This window comes from Cololabis saira, chromosome 15 (genome assembly GCF_033807715.1).
Source record: "Cololabis saira isolate AMF1-May2022 chromosome 15, fColSai1.1, whole genome shotgun sequence".
Lineage (NCBI taxonomy): Eukaryota > Metazoa > Chordata > Actinopteri > Beloniformes > Belonidae > Cololabis > Cololabis saira.
In genome coordinates this window covers 42,603,175-42,619,036 of record NC_084601.1, presented here as the reverse complement: position 1 = coordinate 42,619,036, position 15,862 = coordinate 42,603,175, and the positions used below count along the sequence as shown (strand labels likewise).

Genomic DNA, 15,862 nt, shown 5'->3' with positions numbered 1-15,862 from the left:
AATAAATTCTGATTAATTTGAATGAGAGAAGTTGTTTGTGCTTATTTGTCACAACTGTTGTTGCCAAGGCCTTTGTTCAAACTCCTCCCTTCACTATTATTCTGAAGAATAATCTACCTTGAGACTGATTTTTGCTGTTTAGTTATCTTTTTCTTGATTTAAATCAGGTGGTGCCCCGTTTTGATTAAGTCATTTTGATAATTCAATTTGATAATCTACTTTATTAATTATTAATGATTGTCCTTCGACAATCATTAATAATTCTTTGATAACTGAACCAGCACCCCCCCCTGTGGCACAACATCAATGATATTAGAAATAAATGTATCGCTTTATATAAGTTGTTCTTTTTCTGGTAGAATAAAATATCATCCAGCACTGAGATGTCATAGGTGTGAAAAAAAAACCTTGAGAAAAAAACATTTTTTCCCTCTTTTTATAGCAGGCAGTTAATGTTTCTTTTTCCTGTAAAGTTGGACATTTTAAAGTGTAAGTGAATTATTACTTAGGTGAATTACTTTCCTTTTCAACAAAATTAATTTCTGCATGAGACCCAATGCAAGAAAGAGATGGTCGACCTTCCTGTCCTGAGCACCAAGAACAGGACTGGAGTGGTTTTCCAAGTCCAAATAATAACACTGTAAAGTCTCACGTTTCCACCAAGTTTCAAACAGGGCGTTTCACGTGTTAGGCTAACGTGATAACCGCTACACTACAGAAACTGACATGCTTTGACCTGCAAAGTCGGCGGGCATAACAAAAGAAATCCTGTAAAAAATTCTGCTACAAGTCTTGAAAGCAAGATGGATACTGCAGGTTTTCTCCTGGCTGCTCTGAAAGACTCATTCTCTGGGATATATTTTATCTCTTCCTTTTCTTCAAGTCTTGACTTTTGAAGTTATCTTCATATGAATCATATTAGAAATAAATGTATGGCTTTATATACATTGTCCTGTTGTGGTACAATAAAAAAACATCCACCACAGAGATGTCATGGGTGTGAAAACAATCAAGAAAAAACTTTTCTAAATCTTTTCTAAAGTCAGCTAGTTAATGTTTTTTTGTTCTAAAGTTGCACATTTTAAAGTGTAGGTGAATGGAGAATGACTGACTTTTGGTCAGTTGTGGAACTGCAACAAATTTCATTTCTGCATGAGACCCAATATGAGAAAGAGGTGCTCAGCCTTCCTGTCCTGAGCACCAAGTAGAGGACTGGAGTGGTTTTCCAAGTCCAAATAATGCTATTGCAAAGTCATACATGTTTCTACCCAGTTTTGAACAGGGGCCCTTTCGCGTGTTAAGAGAACTTGATAACCACTACACTACGGACACTGCCATGCCCTGAAATCGGCGGGCCAAGACACTGTTACGTCCCAGACTAGGGGAACAGAGGCGCAACATAAAAATGAGGCAGCGAGAGACGGTTTACAACAAAAAGGCTGTATTTATTTTTGCACAGCTCAAGGTTTTCAATAAAAAAAGTTAAAATCCGTGCTAACTGGGTGAGCACAACCAAAACAAAATGACGAAACGAAAAATGAAGCTTCTCTTCGGGGTAAACCTAGGCCAAAATAACAAACAAAAGAAACTACCTTCTCAACCAGACTACCTAAGCCCTGGGTCGAAACAAAAGATCAAACAAAATTACAATCTCTGAGCCTAACTTCCTAAACTAACAAAAACAGGAGAAAAAGGGGATCAAGTTAAATGGCGGTTTACCCTTACTGCTTTGGTATAAAATAAAAGACAGGCTACAGCCAGTTACAAAACCACACAGCTAACTCAAGCAAGAACTGCTCACAAGCAGACAGCAGACTAACACAGATTATCAAGCACAGAACACAGCGAGGAGGATTGCCACACTGAACAGTAGCAGCCCTCCAACCTGACTGAGGTGTGCTGCTTTTGAGGTGGACCAGCTGCTTTTGAGGTGGACCAGCTGCTTTTGAGGTGGACCAACTGCTTTTGAGGTGGACCAGCAGCTTGTTGTCAGTTCGCCAGTCTCATCTGCCCCAGCTGCGGAGGACCAATGGCTGCGGCAGGAGGCGGGACCTGTCAATCTGAACTGTCAGTGGGAAGAATAAGATGGATCAAAAAAAGGAGTGCTCACTCGCCCAAAAATACAGAAACAAAATATGCTGTAAATTCAATTACACACTAAATCGCAGGCCCTAACGGCTGGGGGCCGTAACAAGACTGATTGCTAAAATGCCCACAGCAAGATGGATACTGCAGGTTTTCTCCTGCATCCTCTGAGAGGCTCATGCTGAGGGACATATTTTATCTCTTGCTTCTCTCTGAACTGCGGAAACTGACATTCTTTAAAATCAGTGTGCAAAGTTTTAAATTCCATGCAAATAATCTCTGGTTGCCACATTTTCCCCGACAGCAAGATGGATGCTGCAGGTTTTCGATTACCTGCTTTGAAAGACTCATGTTGCGGGACATACCGTGGGGCAAAAAAGTATTTAGTCAGCCACCAATTGTGCAAGTTCTCCCACTTAAAAAGATGAGAGGCCTTCAACTATGAGACACAGAATGGGGGGAAAGAATCCAAGAAATCAAATTGTAGGATTTTTACTGAATTGATTGATACATTCCTGGGTAAAACAAGTATTTCGTCACCTAAAAACAAGCAAGATTTCTGTCTTTAACAGACCGGTAATTTCTTCTTTAAGAAGCTCCTCTGTCCTCCACTCGTTACCTGCATTAATGGCCCCTGTTTTAACTGGTTATCAGTATTGATAACCAGTAACACAAGTATTGAGATTAACTTTTGTTATTTATCAAATACTTATTTTAAACTATAATTTGCAAATACATTCTTTAAAAATCAGCCAATGTGATTTTCTGATTTCTTTTTTCATTTTGTCTCTTATGGTTGAGATATATCTGTGATGAAAATTACATATATATCTATACCTTTCTTATCTTATTAAGTGGGAGAACTTGCACAACCGGTGGTCTGACTAAATACTTTTTTGCTCCACTGTTTATATATGTGTTTATATATATATATATATATATATATATATATATATATATATATATAATACACATACTTTGATCTACTTCCAAATCATGTTTCTCTAGTTTGCCCTCTATGATTAGATTTGTGTTAATTAAACAACCTCAGACCACATCAGAAAAGGCTCTGTGGTGCAATGGTAGTGCGTCTGACTCCAGATCAGAAGGTTATGTGTTCAACTCACATCACATTATGAACTTTCAGTTTTTTTTATTTATCCATCCTCACGAGCAGTGGTGGCTTGTCAATAGGGGGCGCTAGGGCGCCACCCCCAATAAAATTACAGGAAAAAATATAGACACAGTACACATAAATTACATAAAAAAAAGTAATTATCACATCTGTGCACTCATAAAATGTGTCTGACTTTTAATTTTTCAAGCCTTCCCATCCCATACTGGGTTTATTCAGAGTTGTTTTTTGTGCAGACTGAAATACATAGGTTTAAATGGCCAAATGAGTGTGTATTGTATGTTCTTAAACTTTTCTTCCATGTGACTTCATGCTGGTCTCTAATCGGTTACTCAAAGACTCTCCTCCGTGGCCAATCAGCGTGTTTTCTGTCATTCTTCATCCAATCTGATTGATTCATGAGCTGTCAATCAAAGTCACACCCTGACAGTGTAGACGTGCGACTGCATCTGTCACTCGCTACAAACGGAGTCACAACGACAAGACAGGAGACAATGGCAGCAGAAAAACTAAATTTGGTTGTTTCATTACAAAATAATAATTTCACCAGGCGTTTGCCGGAGGAAAAGAACCCTAATCTTAACCAGTGTGGACTAAGTAACGCCGTTAGTTTTGTGGTAACTAATACTCTAAAGCATTACTTTTTAAATTCAGTAACGCAATTACCGTTACCAAACGGTGCGTTACTCCGTTTTTTCTGGCTACAGTGAAGCTTTTTTTCCCCACATGCGGAGACCAGAGGAAACGTAGCGGCCATGCGTTCAAAAACATGACGGTCATGGCGAGCCAAGAAAATGCGAGTTTCGCAACGTGGAGATATTGTCATTACAGTAATCCCTGGTTTTTCACAGGGGTTACGTTACAAAAAGAACCCGTGGTTAGTGAAATTCCTTGTATAATTATTATAGAAGGCTTCAAATTGCGGAGATCAGCACCGCTTTGCACGTATTCCACAGCTCTTCTTTACCGCTGCATCCTGACTCGCGCTGTAGCGTCTTTTTCTTCTAAAGCCGCGGTGCAGGTGTGTTTCTTTGAGAGAAGAAAATAGTTATGGGTCGTTGTTGACGCTCTTTTTTCATTCTGGGCAAAAAGATTCTTATAAACTGACATGCCACCATGGATTATATCTGAGACTGTAATGAACGATTCATCAAAGGTTCTTGAGCTGCTGCTGAAGCTCATTGGCCGTTCTCATCTTGTTGCTAAGCGACCAACGTTATTGACACAGGAAGTGAAGAAGCGGGGAGATTGTTTAGCCAATCAGAATGCAGAACACGATGCACAATGTAAATCCATACAGAACCTGCTGAAATGAAGGCTAGGGGGGCATTAAATGGGAGCATTTAAAATTATGTTTTTATTTAAAGTAACTAAAAAGTTACTTTTCATAGTAACGCTTTACGTTTTGGTTTAATTAACTGAGTTACTAACTGAGTTACTTTTTAATGCAGTAATTAATAATAACTAGTTACTATTTTTCAGTAACTAGCACAACACTGATCCTAACTCTAATCCCCACTCGCCAATGCCCCCCCCCAAAATGTTTTTATCACCAGCTGCCACTGCTCTGTACAGTTTGTTTTTTTTACTTTTAGTGCAAATAATTTAGTTTCTATCTCCATCAGGAGCTCTTCTCTGCACTCCGACATCTTGTTCGTAGCGTTTTTTTAAAAACACTGGGAAAAAAACAACCAAACGAGGCGTGTACCTGGTACCTTAAGCCAGTGTTCCCCAACCTTTTCTGAACCGCGGACCGGTTTAATGTCTGACAATATTTTCATGGCCCAATCTAAAGGTGTAGCTGATAAAAACTAAATAAAATGACAAGGTCAGCATTAAAAACTGTGGTATTTTCGCTATAGTAATAATAATAATAATAATAATAATAATAATAATAATAATAAATAATAAAACAATTTTTGAAAAAAATAATTGAAATAATGGAAATTGTAAATTACCTATAATATCAGTATTTCTATAATTGTGTTTTTATGTTTTTTTTCTCATTAACGTTATTTAAAGCCAGGCTTTTATTTTATTGTTATATATTAAGGAGACCAATATTTAGTGCTTTTATTTTGAAGGTATCTCGCCGAGACCTTGTAAACATCCAGCGCTTCAGACTTTAAAGGTAAAAGTTTAACAGCAGTAGAAAGTGTGTCTGAAAGACTAAGCGAGTGTCGGGAATGCTAAATTGGAGCCTAACTGACACTGCTGATGAGGATTTGTGCAAATTTTATACCGTATTTATGTCCAGCTTGAGTTTGGTCGCTCATGTATTGTGGAAGCTTTATTGCCGACCGAGCGAGCAGCTCGGTCTGTATTTAAGTTAAATTAAACTTATATGAATGTAGAAAGGCTAACTATTTTATTTTATTTTATTATTTATAGCTCTTATGGTGTGTTTGCAGTGTATTTACTGTACATTCAAGAAATAAAAACTTTGTGAACCCTCAGTTTGAGAGTCAACCATCATCAGTCGGAGATTCTACAGAAATTATTTTTTCTTTCTGTGCGGCCCGGTACCGGGCTGTACCCCGGAGGTTGGGGACCATTGCCTTAAGCTAGCGCTTCCTCAGTTAGCTTGCTCTCACACGTGTCCGGCGTTACAGCGTTTTTCTCCAGAGTTGGAAAGGTCTTTCGCCGTGAAATAATGTCCATTAATCATCTCCAAATTGTTACAGCACTCACTGGGACGACTTGGTGCATAAGACGTGGACTTTATTTCAGCGGAAGACAGGGTAAAACCATACGGTTGCTCTGAGGCATTCAGTACATTTCTCTGCTTTTTTCCCTCAACTCTAAAAACCAACAAAGAACAAGGGCTTCTTCTCTGGTGCTAACCAGCACTATCATGTTAGTGACACAGTTGCTCTGCTGGCGTTATCTAACAGGCGCTACACATGTAACTCAAGGTTTTGTAATCAAGGCCTGGATCTCTACGTACACATACCTAGATATATATGAAAAAGAACCATGTCCCATGAAGGCCGGTTAGCTCAGAAGGTCAGAGCGTGGTGCTAATAACGCCAAGGTCATGGGTTCAATCCCCATACTGGCCAAACTGGTTACCAGTTAAACTCTGGGGATCTTACAATGTTTCAGATTTTAAAGATCGTATGTTTCGTTCTTGTCTTTACGTGGACCAAGAATTATTCACGTCTGAAGGATCACCTGCCTTGACGAAAAGAGGAAATAAAGATGACTTTTAAACATAAGGAATGTAATAAGTTTATAAAGCGAGGGGAAGTTTATTTGTAATAGACATTCCATGTACAATTCAAAGTGCTTTACATTAAAACATTTGAATAATGAGGATAGAAATATGTCAGTGATAAAGAATTATCATCCAACAATAAAAAAGGCTCTAGATGCTCTGGTTCTGCAGGTTCTCTGACACGTTGTGGTGGTCGAGTGGTAAAGGCTTTTGATTGCTTTATATTTGTAAAAATATGAAGAAAAGAAGAAACTAAATATTCAGACAATAACCTGAGTAGCTCATGTAGCCCAGGCTTCATAAGCTGTAGGATAATTAAAAGAAAAAAAGAGTAAAAGTCAGTTTAGTCTGAATGAGTGTATGAGAGGGATATCTGGCATTTATAGGGTTAACTCCACCACGCAGAGCAGAGAGCAGTGCGTCATGACGTCACGGCTGGTTAAAAACTGAGTGAAATTGTCAGAATCCACCGCGAGTAGAACCCACAGAGTTCACGGGCGATGATACAAGCTCGGCGGTGAGTTTATTGGGCATTTTGACGGAGTTAGCGTCGAGCAAACGTGGGTTAGCCACCAGTGCTAATTTAGCTGCTAAATGCTAAGCTCCCGTGTGAATGTATGGACGAGAGAATGTGTGTGTGGTTTGTGAACACCGTGTATCGGCTGTGCCGCGTGTGTGCCGCGTGTGTGTGTGTATTGTGTGCGTGTGAGGAAAAAAAAAAGGAGAAATTAATTTTATTTCTTTATTTCATCATTTTACCCAAAGAATTGATGCTAAAACGGTTTAATTTGAGTTAGAGAAATTTCATTTGATTTACACTGGATTTACACTGGTAAAAATAGATCTGTAAGAAAAAGTGATATATTTTTTTATTATTATAAATAAATACTTTTGTTTATTTAAATTCATACATAGGTTATATTTATGTTATTTTATTTATCTTGACTAAGAATTTATGACCTATACTAAGTTCATTTAACTGAAATGAATGAATATGACCTGTTCTATAGGTCAGGTTTTTTGAGAGGATGTGATTTGGTGACACTTGATGTCGGAAGAGAGGACATCAGCGACACCAGTAGTCGACGCTAGAGAGAGAGAGAGAGGATACCAGCACTGGATAGCCACCAGGCGGCTTCCAGATACCTGTTGGGTCAACGGATCCAGAGAACCAGATGGCGAGCCGGAACAGAGGAATGCAGGGCAACTGAACCTACTTCCCAAACCTGCGGTGTGGTAGGACAGTGAGACACACCAAGATTAAAGGGCCCCAACGAAATAAAACCACTGAGCTCATAACAAAGAAAGAAAAGACCATACAGACTGAACACAACACTATTTTTTATTTTCTTTTATTTCGCGCGCAGTTTGTTATTTTTCTTATTCTATTGATATTGTCATATTGTTCTGTTGTTGACCAACAATATATTTTGAAACTAAAACTTGTGTGAGTGTATTCAATGTTGTTGTTCCATCCTGGGCTCCATGAGTGTTAACTTTAGACTTCTGATAACTAGTCCAAACTGAACAGAAACTGAAACCAAATATTAGCACATGTAACTTTATTAGGCAAACAGGGGTTACACTCAGCTCAGAGCATCAGACCTTTAATCTGAGGGTCCAGGTTTCAAGTCCCTGTTCAGGTGGATAAACTGCTGACCACAATTTCTAACTCTTAAGAAACAACCGGATTATTTTCAATGTCCATCTCAAGCTATTAAATAAAAAACAAAGGGTGAAATACAGAGACAAAGCTCTCTTGCAAGACCTCGGTAGTTCGGATTCAGAGCATCACACTCTTAATCCATGGGACCTGTATTTTTCCAAACAATAACTGTGCCCAACTCTGCCCAAACTTGACAAACTGCTCGATCGATTGTAGAAGGATGCAAAGGACAACTCAAATCTTCTTACTCCTAAGTTTTTATTTTCTTGAAGATGGGTTTAGTTTGATGTTTTAAATGGGGATAATCAAATAATGGGATGGGACAAAGAAGAGTAGTAGTAGTAGTAGGTTGATAACCTTTAAGATAAACAGAAAAGACATTAATTAGACTCAATTTAAACAACAATCAGTAAGCATTTTTCCTTTAAGATTTCTAAATAATATGTCACTCAGTGTTACTCAAACATTTAAATTAACTTCTCAAAGTTAATTTCTTAACTCAATAGTTTCTCAAATGATCAATATTAACTAAACATAAAGTAACATCATGTTTGACTACTTTCAATAATCTATACATGCTTAAATTAACATAAACAAATTAAGTCAACTTAAATTGCATTGGATTTACTAAACTAAAAAACCCAATCACATCCACATTCAAACTGGTTCTTTCTACCAGTTGTGTCTTTCAATGGATCAGGTGTGTGGTCAGGAGTTGTTACCAGGAGAGAGATGGAGCTAACCGAGACCAGACCAAACATTTCCTGCCATGCCTTCCTGTGCACAGGTGAACATGGCCCCAATTAGTGACTTCCTGGGAGCAGCAGTACTGTGTGTGGTCGCCCTCTGCTGGTTTGGAGTATGAAACTTGGTATTTGACACAACAATAACGGAACAATGTTAATGGCAGCAAAGTGGGACTTGTTCACTCTGAGCCACATGTAGATGATATCAGTGCCAGGACTGAGTGTGTGAGTGACTACATCACCTTCTGTGTGGAAAACATCATCTCCACCACAACACAAAGGTGTTTACCCGACAATAAACCCTGGATCACCAGTGACCTGAAGGAAATCCTCAAGCAGAAGAAAAGAGCCTTCAGGGAGGGAGACAGAAGATTACTGAGGTCAGGACAAAAACTAGTGAAAGTCCAGACTAAAGATAAGGAGGAGGAAGCCGGAGAACAAGCTGCAGCAGAACAATGTGAGAGATGTGTGATCAGGGATGAAGAAGAACAGGCTTCAGGCAGAAGGAGAACCAGATAGATGGAGGTCTCATCTTCCAGCTCATTCATGGTTTTTCTACTGCTCCATCATCGTCTCCTCCGGCACCAGGAGATGCTGGACCCGTCCACCTCCCACCTGTCTGTCTCTAGCATTCTCCTGCTACTTCACCGCATGTTTAGCTGAAACCCAGCTGCTATCTCCACTCCAAGCAAAAGAGAAACATCTTTTATCTGATTATGATCAGAGTATTGTTGTCCATGTAGACAAAGGTGTTGACTGTTAGAACTCATGTTCATAATGACTGCTGAGTTTCCCCCAAAAGAGAGAACTTCACTCTTAACTCCCTCTCATGTTTGCTGCATGGGCTGGAATTGAACCGAGGTCAACTGCTAGCAGATATGCTGACCACTAAACCACCAACGCTGCAGGAGACGTCACAGTTTACCAGCCACATGAGCAGGTGAGCAGTCATGATGTCAGGAAAGTAACTGTTGTTGATGGTTTCTTCAAAATCCCAAGCTACTTACCTCCATTTGTCCTTCACCTTATACAACAACTTCTACATTAACGGTTGCATGTTTGCATGTATATTCAGTTAGACACGTGTTGTATGTCATCCATTGCTTTACAACATCCTCTTAGAAAGAGACCATAGACTTGGAGAGGTTTGATAATGACAACTGTCATTGACATTTGAATGAACAGCTCTCTCTTCGTACCTACTCCTGACTGGATTACAGCTTTCTCAAGAACCCTGGCAGTGACGGTCAGCCAACGACTGTTCCCTTATGAGCAACAATTATCATCTCAATATGAATGAGGCCTGTTAAAATTTCATGAGAGTTCAGTCTGCTTTTACTGCTTAGGAAATGTTAGAAGAAGCACTTGCTACACTGAGAAACATTGTAAGTGTTTGTGTTGACAAACAGTTTCCTCCCAAACAGAGGAGAAGGTGAAGACTTTATCCAACCATGTGGAAAACACAGAAATTGGGTAAATTTTTCCACAAAGCCTGTGGTTTTTATCATTACAGGAGTGATATACTTAATTGTTAGTTTAAAGGCTCTGCTGGGATTTGAACCCAGGATCTCCTGTTTACAAGACAGGTGCTTTGACCAACTAAGCCACAGAACATCCAACGATGTCTTCAGCTTGTTATACAAACCCTGTTGACACAAAAGTTCTTCTCACAATGCTGTAAATACTTCCACTCTCATGTAAATACTGCAATCACCCATGTATACACTATAATTGAAATCTGTGTAAATCATATGGTCACATCTCATCTGTTCATAATATATATTATCATTCATTCATGTCTGACCTGAGCTTGTTATACAAACCCTGTTGACCGGCAAATCGGCAGATGAATTAGTGTTACTTTTTTTGTAATCACTGCCCTCTCCTCCTCGTACGCATCGAAGAGGAACTTACTGCTCCATTTTTCAACCCTCGATAGATGTCTTTATAAAGTCACCGGGAACACGCACAACTCATTCATTCATAACCGGTTTGTTGGAACCAACTGAGCGGGTTTAGTCGTCATGGGTTCAAGTAACCTCAAGATGAGACTTTAACTCAGTGTTTGTTAAACCTCCTTCCAGGAATAATTACCCCCCAGGACGACTGATCCGATAATTTGCAAATACATTCTTTAAAAATCAGCCAATGTGATTTTCTGATTTTCTTTCATTTTGTCTCTCATATATATACACACACACTTACTTTGATCTACTTCAAATCATGTTTCTCTAGTTTGCCCTCTATGATTAGATTTGTGTTAGTTAAACAACCTCAGACCGTGTCAGAAAAGGCTCTGTGGCGCAATGGTAGCGCGTCTGACTCCAGATCAGAAGGTTGTGTGTTCAACTCACATCAGGGTCATAATGAACTTTCAGTTTTTTTATTTATCCATCCTCACGAGTTCACCAACCAGACAAACTTTAGCTGCAACAGAAAACTTTGATATGCACCTGGAATTGTTCAAGTCTGCATAATCACCTGACTTGATGAAAAGAGGAACAAAAGATAATCTTTAAAAAATGAATTTCATTTGTTTATCAGGAGACACAAGGCAAGTTTATTTGTATACCACATTTCATGTACAATTTAAAGTGATTTAATAGCAACATTTAAGATAAAAATATGTGTCAAAGTGATAAAATAAAATCATCCAGTTTTAAAAAGTCTCTAAATTGTCTGATTCTGCAGATTCACACATATAGGAGTGGTTGTTGTGGCCGAGTGGTTAAGGTGATGGACTTGAAATCCATTGGGGATTCCCCGCGCAGGTTCAAATCCTGCCAACAACGATCGATATTTGAATGGGGAAAAAAAGGCTTTTTAAATCTTGTCTGTCTTAACCTCAGACAAAACTGTGATTCAAAACTCATCCATCAGGGGCCTCATGTACAAAGAGTGTACGTGCACCACTTTCTACGCTTACGGTTGGATGTTCAAAAAGGGATTGAATGTGAAAAGTTGTGGTCCCTCACGCACACATGAATTCTGGCGTATGCACATTTCTGAGGTTTTGTATTATGGTGACACTCAGCAGGGCTCCAGACTAACTTTTTTCACTAGGAGCACAGTAGCCCCTAACTGAAATTTTTTAGGGGCACAATCAGACATTTTAGGAGTGCACATCGTTTATTGACACGCTAACCAAATTTTTACATTTCTACTACATTTTAGTGTATTAGTAATACGTATTTCATAATAGATTAATGAATTCAGGGATTAAAGCATAAAAAAATATTTTTGACTGAAAAAATTTTTTTCAGGCCTGTTCCTATTCCCCCACCATCTATGCGCTGCACCACACTTTAAGAATGGCCCCTTTTTTGCCGTGCAGTCGTTTCCCAAAGGTTTGAAGTAAAAAAGTTAAATGCTGTATTAGCCCTTCTGTTTTCTGCTTTCTATCACCATTTGATTCGATCCGATCCGATATTAATGTGGGTTAGTGTTATTAAAAAGGCTTTTTGAGCTATTGCCTGAATTATACGACTGTAAAATAACTAGTGAAATAATAATTTCACAAAAATTATTGTGAAATAACTAAAAAATAAATAACTCAAATGGGTCTTTCAATATCCATTTAAAGTGCAAAAAAGAAGGAAATATCAACAGCTCATGCAGTAAACAAATCATTTTAGCTTGTCTAATTTATTCTGTCACCAGACACACAGCTGTGTTGGGCCGCACCCAGTGATCATGTGGACACTTATAAAATGTATGAACATTTTGTGATTATGAGGACCTGTAAAACCAGACTTTGCCCCTTCTTCCTGAAGTCCTGCGACCCCCTGCTGCTAACTCCTGGTTATCTCGGCCTGGGTCGAGATAGTCCGTTTACGACTCCCACTGCATGGCCGGAGATCAAAACAAGGACCCAGCAGGGTTTCTGCCAGGGAAAACAGACTTCCTTGGGGTTTTGCGACACCCCCTGGGGGGGAGCCGGATGCAGCGGAGCGCAAAACCAGACCTCAAAATGGTACTGCTTCTTTGAACCCCCCTTTTCCGCTTTAATGTGCCTCATAAAATGGCGCCGTTGCCTGAACTACCACCCCCAGCATGCCTTGCGGGGGGGGGGTGGCGCCTACAAGCGCGCGCATCCAATCGCAATGAGGCACCGATGACGTCACCGCAGCGCGCGTAGGATCAAAACCCCTGCCGCTGCTCCTTTTCTCTCTCTTCCGATCAACCTCTCTTCCTGAGCAGCAGGACCAAAGGATCCCATCTCCCTTCTCTCCCCCCGGCTGGGGGGAGGCGGAAGGCCCGCAACGGACCGGGCCTGCGGAGCTCCGGCCCCCTTTTCTCCTCTCTTCTCAACTTCATCTCATCGGCGCTGGATCTTCGGCCCCAGGCCAAAAGATCCCACCTCTCTCTCCCCCCGGGCTGGGGGGAGGCAGGAGGCCTGCTCGGACCGGGCCCTGCGGGGTCCGGTCGTTGAAGCGGCGGTCCCCCGGGGAGCCTCCGGCTTCCACTAACTCTGTCCTCTAAGTTCACAGATCCAAGCTTCCGACGCCCACGCGCTCCCGGCAACCAGATCGGGACACAGCTGCGACTCAGACTGAACCCCGCCTTCCCGCTCCGAGCCCCTGTCTGCGAACCGGCGCAGGGATCGGGGACGGACGGCCGGCGTCTCGCCCGGCGTGAGCTCTCCCGGGGCCCGGACGGCCGCGCGTCGGCGACCGGCGCAGAGAGGGAAGCACGGCAAGGAGAGACCGGTCCCCCCGCCGCGCCTAGGAATGCGTGTGAGCCTCCGTTTGGTCCGGAACCACGGCCCGGCACGAGGCGGCCCCGCCGCTGTCTAATCCGTTTCAGGGGAAGGGGCGGCCCAGTCACAGAACCCGCAGGCATCCGATCCGGATCCCCGAGGAAACGTGAGCCCCGGAACGGTAGATCAGTAGGACTAAGAACGGTTCAGAACTGTGTGAAGTCGGGATCTCTGTTTATCAGTAACTTAAGAACGTGTTACAGAGCTAAATCTGTGTTCAGAGTTGAGATTACATCATCATTGTTATCATTATCATGTTTGATTATTTGGTAGTCGTTGTTTTCTGCCGTAGGCACGTTTTAAATGCTGCGTTCGCCATCCGGTCCGATTGCACGTGGCCCAGAGGGCGCGCCCATCTTTAAAAGACCACAGGAGCCACGTTTGAACTGTAGATGTTCTGTATCTTCGTTGTTATTGCTTGATTTCCTTTTTTTTCATTCCATGCATTTAACGTTTATGTTTCATTTTATTGATTGTTGTTTTTCTTATTAGTTAATGGTTTTATAATAATGTCGTGTGCCATCAGATTTATTCGGGTACTTATTTACATCTCTTTTGATACCCGTATGTAAATAAATTCTGATTGATTTCTTTATGAGTGGTTGTGTTATTTCATGCAAGATTTGGTCACAAATTGATTTGTTTAAGCAGAGCCTAGTGTTCGGATATCACGCCTTCACTGTTATTCTGTAAGATTTGCTGTTCTGCAGGATAATTCAAATCATAATGAGACTGATTTTCTGCTGTTAGTTATCGAATCCCACCGGAAGTAAGGCCCCGGCGGTGGTGCCCCTACGAGAATTATCATTTTTGATAATACAATTTGATAAATAGTCAACTTTATTAATTATTAATAATTCTTTAATAGAATTATCATTAGCCTTGATAACTGGACAGCCAAGCTACCTATGAGTTGCACAACATAAATGGTGCCCCGTGTGAGGCTCTCAATAGAAACATCTGTGACCAAGTTTTGTATGAAATAACAGAACATTAATTTGATCGGGAAAGAACATATTTTTATTTTTATTCCCCTCTCATTATCTGATTCCTACGGTTATTTTAAAACATCCCTGTTCTAATGGCAACCTCGCCTCACTAAAGGGTGATTGCTTTGTTAAGTTCTTTAATTTTATTAATTTGAACTTTTATTTTTCATCACACGATTATTAATCTTGTGATTGATTTCCTCTGCAACCTTGCTTCACTGAAGGTAATGGTTGGGTTTGCTTTAAGTTCTGTTAATTTTATTAACCTGAACTTTTTCTATCACTCAATGTTTGTGAATCTGTTTGAGTAATTTCCTCTTGCAACCAGGTTCCATGGAAACTAATGGTTGGCTCGCTGTAAATTCCTGATTTTTATTAATCTGAATTTTTATTGAGGGATCACTATTTTATTAATCTCTGATTAATCCCCTTTTGCAACCATACTTAACTGAAGGTGATGGTTGACTTAAGTTCTTTAATTCTATTAATTGAACTTTTGCTGATTACCCCATGTGAGTTATTAATCTTCTCAGATTAATCTCTACTGTGTTTTAAGTTGAATCTTTAATTTAAAGTTATTTAAAGATTCCTCCCTTTTAATTCACTTTATTAATTCCTTTCAGTTGGGTCTTGCTTCTAAGGTTATAACCAATACCCCAGTCTCTCAGGGTTTGTTATCGGTTTAATTTCTTCTAATCTGGGTGATAACGTGAGCTGACTTCGTTAATAAGTGTAATCTCTTGCCAGAATCCCAAGCGAAGCGCTGGGGCCTGGACCGTGAGCTGAGGTGTGGTTATTAATGGCAGAGAGCTCATCGCAGTGGACAGAGAACCAGCAGAGGTGACCAGGCTGATGGAGATGGACCGACAGGCAAGTCTGTTCTTAGGCTGGACCCAAAAAGGTGGCGAGCCCGGTCATCTCATCCCCTGAGCCCCCTGGTCAGACGCCACTATGAGTAAGCCGATAAATGAATTACCCGAAAGGAGCTGCGGCCCTTCCCAGTTTTCACTGTTACTGACGCTGAAGAAGCAGCTCAGCGTTTTCTTAAAGTAAACCAGAGAAGAACAACCAAGGCGCAGACGCCGTACCTTAGAGCGAGGGGGGTCCCACGTTTGACCTTTTTTAGCCAAAGAACACTGAACAGCTGCATTACCTTGTATGCAGCGGCCCCCTCACAATTTTTCTGACCCAGAAGTGGAAGTCCGCTCCACACCTGGAAAGGGGGGTAGGATACCTTGTGGCGTTAAAGAAAAATTCACGCCTAC

The 15,862-nt window shown here is 40.7% G+C and overlaps 4 non-coding genes across 4 annotated transcripts; 3 read left to right on the top strand and 1 right to left on the bottom strand.

Moving 5' to 3' along the window:
- Positions 1-6,208: 6,208 nt before the first annotated feature.
- trnai-aau (transfer RNA isoleucine (anticodon AAU)) lies at positions 6,209-6,282 on the top strand. The gene has a single exon. It is a non-coding gene; the product is annotated as a tRNA-Ile (tRNA).
- Positions 6,283-10,389: 4,107 nt separating this feature from the next.
- Positions 10,390-10,463, bottom strand: trnat-ugu (transfer RNA threonine (anticodon UGU)). The gene has a single exon. It is a non-coding gene; the product is annotated as a tRNA-Thr (tRNA).
- Positions 10,464-11,141: 678 nt separating this feature from the next.
- Positions 11,142-11,213, top strand: trnaw-cca (transfer RNA tryptophan (anticodon CCA)). The gene has a single exon. It is a non-coding gene; the product is annotated as a tRNA-Trp (tRNA).
- A 346-nt stretch (positions 11,214-11,559) lies between these two features.
- On the top strand, positions 11,560-11,641 carry trnas-uga (transfer RNA serine (anticodon UGA)). Its single transcript has one exon. It is a non-coding gene; the product is annotated as a tRNA-Ser (tRNA).
- The last annotated feature ends 4,221 nt before the right edge of the window (positions 11,642-15,862 follow it).